The following is an 8,228-nucleotide window of genomic DNA, read 5'->3' on the forward strand; positions in this document are numbered from 1 at the left end:
GGGGCAGAGCGAACGAGCGCTTGTGTACACACACACACACACACACACACACACACACACACACACACACACACACACACATGCTCACGCGCACACACACACACACACACACACACACATAGACTAGTCTGCCCCGTGAGAGCTCATGCGTTCACTAATGTGCACAGGAATCCCTGAGCTAGCAATGATACCCAACCAAAAGTAATGAGTTAAAGGGGAGCGTACATACAGCGCACACGCACTCGCATGCACGTGCACGCACGCACACACGCACGCACGTCGCACGTACGCACGCACGCACGCACAAATGACCAACAGAACAAGACATCAAAACCCACAAGCAAGTTTGTGGGTTTCTGTTATTGTGGCCAAGCCATCGGCAGCAGAAGCAGCTGTGGTCCCACAGCAGCCAGAGGGAGCAGTAGCTGCCATACACACAGTGGTGGGGTCAGAGCCTAGGTTAACTGCATTACTGCTCCTCCAACCATGATCCTCACCACACACAGTGAAGGCCTATTCATACTGGAGTTTTGGTGATGAGGTGACCACCGAAACCGTTTCGGTGAAATATTCTCTTTTATATGTTTTATTATTGTATGTTTTATGATCACAATTTATAACCAATGTTAAAAAATACTTTATGTCAAACTGTATGCGCAGGACCTCCCTGTCATAACGGTAGATGTTTCATTCTTTATACACCTATCAGTGGTCACCTCATCACCTATTACTGGAGTATGAATAGGCCTTTAGGTGTCAGCTCGTCCGGACCAACACCTTAACAACGCATGCAGACAACAGAATCTGATGGAACATGGTGGATAGCTGCATCACAGGTGACAACACTGATGAGACAGTGTGGTGAAGGACTTCGTGACTGTGTAGCAAGACCAAGGAGATGGTGGACTACTGCACGACCAAGAGGGTGCCTCTGGTACCCGTAGGCATCATCCATGGTGAGGTTCCGGAGATTGTGGACAACTACAAGTTCCCTGGAGTGCACTGCGGTAGCAGATGCACTTCATAGCAAGGGGAGGAGCAGGCTGTTCTTCCTGAGAAGTTCTGTCTGTTTCTGTTATGGCCAGTGTTCTTCTTTGGGATTGCTGCACACACGACACAACAGCGCAGGGGACACCAACAATCTAAACAGGCTGGTGAGGAAGGCGGGCTCTGTTGTTCGGACCTCACTGGAGGGAGTGGAGGAGGCGAAGGTGCTTGCAAAGATAAATCTGGATGGCATCATGGCAAATCCCTCCCACCCCCTCCAGATGGAGATAGTGGGTGGGGCAGCTGAGCAGGAGGGGAAACGATAGATTCATCTACTCCAGGTGGAACTGTATGAGACTCGGCTTTGTCCTTTGTGCCGGTAGCTATGAGGATTTACAATGACACACAAGATGGTCGCTCTGCCAGGTCAACTGTCAAATAACTCTGAGTAATAGCTGTACGATTCCGCTTGACCAATGACTCTGACATTCTAAGATGGAGGCCGCATTGTAATTTCTCCCGTCTTTCCTTCTTTGAGTAACACCGTAGGGTGCGGTTATTGCATTGATGTAGTTTTTTGCTTAAGCTTAGGGTGATACAGGTATCAACAACTGTGGGTTGTTTTTGTTCTGCAGTGCAGGCTACAGTATTGGGATATATTGTGTGAATACCAGTTGGGCGTGTGATGACACTGTGACCGTGTGTTTTTGATTCAGCATTGTTTATCATCGATAAACAAGCTTTGCGGCATGTTTCGAGCTTGCAGATCTGCTATTTTTGCTATTGCTGAATTTGAATCCTGAGAAGTAGTTTTAGACATGAGGTTTCCACCTGACAGAGATACAATATGTATCATACTGTAGATCCCCTAGCCTAGCATAATCATTTTAGCTGTCCAATGACAAGGCTTTTTTATAAAATAAGAATTTAAAGTAATAATTGAGTTGAGTTTATCGAGTTTATTAGGATCCCCATTAGCTGGTGCATCCATAACATAAAAAACATGACATTCAACAAGACATTGCAGACAATTCATTACATTACATATGCAACGTATTCTCTGATTCCCCATTTCCTTGGAATGAGGGAAAAATAGTAATAATAATTATATATAAATTAGATAACAAATGCCAAATTCTATTAAAGTAATATAACATGATCTAATAATCTTTCAAAGCACTTCCTGTACAGGAAATGTACAGAGACATTGTGCACAGTGTACAGGGAGGTCCTTTTTTTTATTGCTTATTTCTATTGTCTCAAACTTTCTATACCTCTTTTTTTTGTTGTTGTTCAAAGCACTTTGTATAATTTGTTGTGAAATGCTATTTAAAAGCTTTTTTGTTTTAGTTATACGTGTATAGTTACAGTTATATAGTCTGGGGATATTGCTATTGTCTATGTGCCATAGCCATCTGGCCTCTGACCTTTAGCATGAAGCTGAGAAATCACAGCATGGTAGCTGAAAATCTCTTTTGTCTGTTGTTTGTATTTCCAACAGCCTACTATCCTCAAAGAGGGAATTTAGTTTAGTGTCCTCACCTATTGGCCTTCCTGAAGTTAGTTTGAAGCGACCAGGCACATCTTTATAAACTATATAGTTTATTCATTACACACAAATTGTATAGAATAATTCTAAAAAACAAGATTGATGAATCAGTTGGAGTTTCTCCAAGAAATCGTCATTCATCAACATCAAAGAAGAAGAAAGAGTCTCCAAACCAAAAGCTAATAGGTATAAACATCATATACAGGTATATTTACATTATATACAGTCAATGCCTGTCAATATAACATGCATTTGGTAGAAAAAAGCAAAAAAAATCATCCACGTGTGAAGTGAGGGGCGCTTTATATATCTTTTATGACGTAATTGTCAAACATGGACAAAGCAAACATTAAACTCTGTCCATGTCAATGGCGTTTTTAATGTTTGTTTAAGGAAAAACAAACATTAAACCTGTATATAGGAGCGGCTAGCACCCCTCAAAAATAAAAAACATAGAAAATTAAAATCACACCCGTGTGAAGTACGCTCTTATCGTGCATCATCATACATCATCTCATTCCGGCCAATCAGAATTTGTGTCTTCACCTTCGTCTTCAATGCGTGTGTTACGCAATGTTTGTGTTTACATTCATTGTCAATGTCAATGGGGTTTGTTTAACTTTAGGACAAAGTTTGTGCACACACACTAAAAGCTAGACATAGGTAAAGAACAATAATGTATAGGTTTTATTTAATAATGATTTATTTGACTGCTTAGTAATTTGTGTCAATAATTCCAGAGACAAAATACCGGTTGATGTGAAATGTTGCACTACAAATGTGTAAAAAAAACAAGAAAAAAGAAAAAAAGAAAGGAAAGAAACTTAACTTCAGTGACCCACACTGCATGTGAGTAGCCTACTGTACATTGAAAAACTAGCACATTGAGCATGATGTCATACTCGAATCTACCAGCAGATGGCATATGATAGCAGTAAAATTCAATGTAAGTAACTTATCAACAAGCCAAACAAGTACAGTAGAGATGCTTTAAGAACACTTTTGAGCAACTGTGAAGAGAAAGGCAAAGTTTATAATCATGTAATTACAGTTGTTTTGTGGTGCATTTAACCACAAACTTTATTTAAAATGAGCAGACCAAGTACAGAGCCAACTCACGTTTTACTTCATTTCACGGAATTATAGAGGGTTTAACTGGTTGAATGTGTAGTAGGGTAGGCCTATGTGACATTTTTGGTTAAAATGTTAAACAAAATGTTTCTTACAAGTTTACATTTCTATATATTTATAGTAATCAATCATTGCTATAGAGCAGGGGTTCTCAACGTTTTTGGCTGGGATCCCCCGGAAATGCTTTGGCCATGTCTCGCATTTTCGGCCTCTGAGATCCGTAGCACAGGGGAGCTGAAGTTTGAAGAACATGGAGGTCCAGTCAGGGTACTCAGATAACCGATGGCCTTGCCGTGGTCCACCGCCTGCCCCTCTCTTCCCAACCCGGCCTCCAGGGAGTCCAGGCCCTGGGCAGCGATGTTTCTCTGAGGCGGGGGCACCAGGCCTTGCAGGAGGAGACTGTTCCCTAGCTGGGAGTTGCATCGGGCTAAGCTGTCGGTCAGATGTTGCAGGTAGACCTCATCCAGCTGCTTGTCCAACAGCCCGTTTAGCAGAGAGTTAGACATGGGACCCAACGTGGACCCAGGCACATCCAGGCTATTGGTGAGGCTGGTCCCCATCACCAGGTAACCCTGGTCAGACATGGAAGACGACAGCTCCCCCTGGATCTCCCTGCGGGTTCCATGGTCCTCCACCTCTGGTGCGTGTTGTGCAACACCAGGAATATTGCGATAACTGCTGCGATAAGTGCTTCTCAGCGTTCCGATGGGGTCTTCCAGATGGTCGTCCGTCTCCTGCCCCAGGCGGAGGTCCGGGTATTGAGCAAGGAGGCTGCATGAAGTCTCGAAGCTACTAGACATTTGAGGGTGCCGGATCAGGATTGGTGAACAGCCTAGGATGGAGATACCAAAGACATCCTTAGACACTGCTGCCAGTCACACCAGGCTCTGTGTTCGGCCTACATCCTACTCATAACATCAGGGTCTGATAACGAAAAGTTTAAAACTCACTATTTAACTAAGTCTATTTTGCCCTCGGCCTATTTGAACCCCACTGTGTTGACATTGCTATACTGTAGCCTACTTCATCTAACAAAGTGAAAAATCATCTTGTGATTTGTATTCATGTCAACAGAAACTAGATTACGTCACTAGCGATATGATGAGTTAGATGTCTATGAAAAAACCCCATTTCTGATCACTTTTTACCTGCTTCAACTGAAAGTGTGTCCTTGACTGAGTTTGGTAGAGCTCCTCCAGTCGTATCTCCGGGGTGATTCTGTGTACTTTGTCGGTTTGTGGCAGAGGTCAACCATATCTCCTCCTTGTATCGCAGCACTCTCAGAAAGCCCTCTCCTAGCATGGCACTGTCTGTCTGACTTCTTATTGTGTCACTCCGTCTGAGTTCTTTGGTTGTGTTCGTCTCAAATGCTAATGCTAAAGTGGGCTTGTGTGTGTTATGAGCTGTAATAAGGGTTAGGGTTAACTGGTTTCTTTCACTTCTGCACAGTAATGTTGACACATACTCCGGCCTCACACTTCAACGCACACATACACGCAATACTTCCCCTATTAAATTATAAAGGAATGCCACAGTCATGGAAAGGAGAACAGTGAACAGTGAATTAAGGGAATCAGACACTTGCGTAGATACTACTGTATTCTGAGGAGTGACAAACACAGTTAAGAAACATCCAGGTAGATATCCTTGGGTTGCTGTTTCACTGTGGGTCATTAGTTAAGTTTAAGTTATATACATTTGACCTATCCTAACTATAGGAGCAGTGTGCAGCTATGAGCGTCAGTACATTGCTCAAGGACACTGGTATGGGTATGTCCGTGCATGTGTTTTTCATTTGGGAGGAAGTCGGATCACCTGGAGAAAACCCACATGAACACGAAGGGAACATACAGAACCCAAACCACAGAAGCCCAACCAATTAAGCCTGATTTATACTATGTCATATAAAAAAATAGCCCACCCACAAGCTCACATTACAATCTGGATCTGCTGTTTAAAAACTAAATAAGAATACAATTTATGAACATTTTTTAAACATCTCACCCATAATGACATGCCCAAAATAGGGATAGGGAAATTCACAACAGAGACTATTTAGTATAATATAGAACTCAAGATTCAAGTTCGTTTTCCATCAGCAAGCAGCTTTAGGGGGGGAAATGTTCCTCCTATAGTTAAAGACAGCAACAATTTGTAAAATAAAAATAAAATTACTACTAATAAGTCAAAGTAAAAAAATACTGAGAGCATAGGGCATTATTATCCTCTACTCTGTACTCTACATCCTCTCCAGTTCTCATGGCCTCATGGCATTCTCCTTTCCTGTCTTGCCTAAGTCTTGCCTCTCCTAGGATTCTGAAGTTTTCCACCTGCTCATTTCTCCAATGTTGGCTACTGCAGTTTAAAGAGATTTACTGTCAATATAATATTTTTATTTCGGTTAGTTCTCAGATTTATGAATTATTTGAATCTCTCAAGAACATTTTCTAAACAAATAGCAGAACCCGATGGGTTCCCAGATTGATGAATTATTAGTTCATTACTTAATAGAGAGTATGCGCATGCTTAAAGTGAATGGCACATCGAGTGGCAAATCGAGTGGCAAAGCAACAGGCAAAGTGAGTTTAACATTGTTTAATGTTGTTTAATGCAATCAGATAAGACTTTTCTGTGTGGATGTATGGGCTGTCAAGGCCAGAAAGTAGGTTTTTGCCACTCAGTAGGCGTTCCTGCATAACTTCCTGGTTTGATGATGATGTCACACGCATACCCTCTATTTCTTGAACAATGACTTAATTATGTGAGTAATGTATGCATAGAAACATAATTATTGCTCATTATTAGGGTTGGGACTCTATTAAAATAAATAATCTACTTAATTTGAAGCATTGTAATTAATGAATCAAAATTATAATCACATTTTAATCGCATATCAATATTTGAACTGATTTTTGTCAATTAAAACCGATTTTGGTATACGATGAGTCATCAGAATCAATGAGTGAGTTTTTTTAATCAAAATGTCCCATCCACGGGGCCAAGCAAAGCGGTCTGATCGCCTTCTTCTCCCATTGCGTGCACCGGTATGATCGCTACGCCTGAAATTCGTACAGTGAGAAAGGTTATGTGGTCTGAGCCATAAAAATTGGTCCCCAATCAAAGAATGTGTCCTGTTTGTGAAGCAGTGGCTTATAGGTCACTGCTCTGTGTTCCCTTAAAGTGTCTTTTAAAGGCTCCAGGTTTCAGTGATGAGGTTATCACCTAAAACTGGAGTATCAATAGGCCTTAAGCTCTGTCCTGTATTGTGCACCCGACTGCCTCTTTCCAGTGTATGAACCATAGATATTAAAAAAAATAGATGCCTCATGTCATTGGCCGCTGCAGTTCGTTGGAGTGATGTGTATCGACATGAGGGCAGAAGTGTGCCGGAAGTGCGGAAGGCACGCTACGCCACGCTGCCACTCAAGTGACTAATGGCCAATCACAGCGCATTCTTTCCGGGACTTGTCAGACCCGAACGTCTGCTCTTTGACTCACGCGGAAGCTTACGTGAAGCACTAGTCTCTACGCAAAACTTGTAGCACCAACACGGAAGCCTTCCCTCACTTTTGCACATATACCCCAGAGCCGAAGGAGGCGTCTTTCTACAGTATGTCTATCAGTTCCTCGCTCCCTCCCCTCTCCTCTGTGGACGTATTACTTGCGCAAGCAGAGCGCACAAGTACTGCTTATCGGCTGGGTATGTATGTCGGTGTTGTCCAATAAGGGATCACCATGCTTGATGGCGTAACTAAGGTACATTTGGTAATTGGCTGGGTATGTATGTGTAGGGGTAAGAACAGGTCTAAAGGATTTAGAACAGTAGTTGTAATATAGACATTAGTTAGTAGCAGTACTTGCGTGCTCTGCTTGCACACAAGTAGGCCATGTATGGTCTACTCGCAAGTTGGCACCTCGACAGAGTGCATTTCTAGTTGAGAAACTTGAGACTGCTTCCACCGGGGCACCCAGCTATGAGACTGCTTCCACCGGGGCACCCAGCTATGAGACTGCTTCCACCGGGGCACCCAGCTATGAGACTGCTTCCACCGGGGCACCAAGCTATGAGACTGCTTCCACCGGGGCACCCAGCTATGAGACTGCTTCCACCGGGGCACCCAGCTATGGGTGCTTCCACCGGGGCACCCAGCTATGAGACTGCTTCCACCGGGGCACCCAGCTATGAGACTGCTTCCACCGGGGCACCCAGCTATGGGTGCTTCCACCAGGGCACCCAGCTATGAGACTGCTTCCACCGGGGCACCCAGCTATGGGTGCTTCCACCGGGGCACCCAGCTATGGGTGCTTCCACCGGGGCACCCAGCTATGAGACTGCTTCCACCGGGGCACCCAGCTATGGGTGCTTCCACCGGGGCACCCAGCTATGAGACTGCTTCCACCGGGGCACCCAGCTATGAGACTGCTTCCACCGGGGCACCCAGCTATGGGTGCTTCCACCGGGGCACCCAGCTATGAGACTGCTTCCACCGGGGCACCCAGCTATGAGACTGCTTCCACCGGGGCACCCAGCTATGGGTGCTTCCACCGGGGCACCCAGCTA

Source organism: Electrona antarctica, assembly GCF_951216825.1.
Source record: "Electrona antarctica genome assembly, chromosome: 1".
NCBI lineage: Eukaryota > Metazoa > Chordata > Actinopteri > Myctophiformes > Myctophidae > Electrona > Electrona antarctica.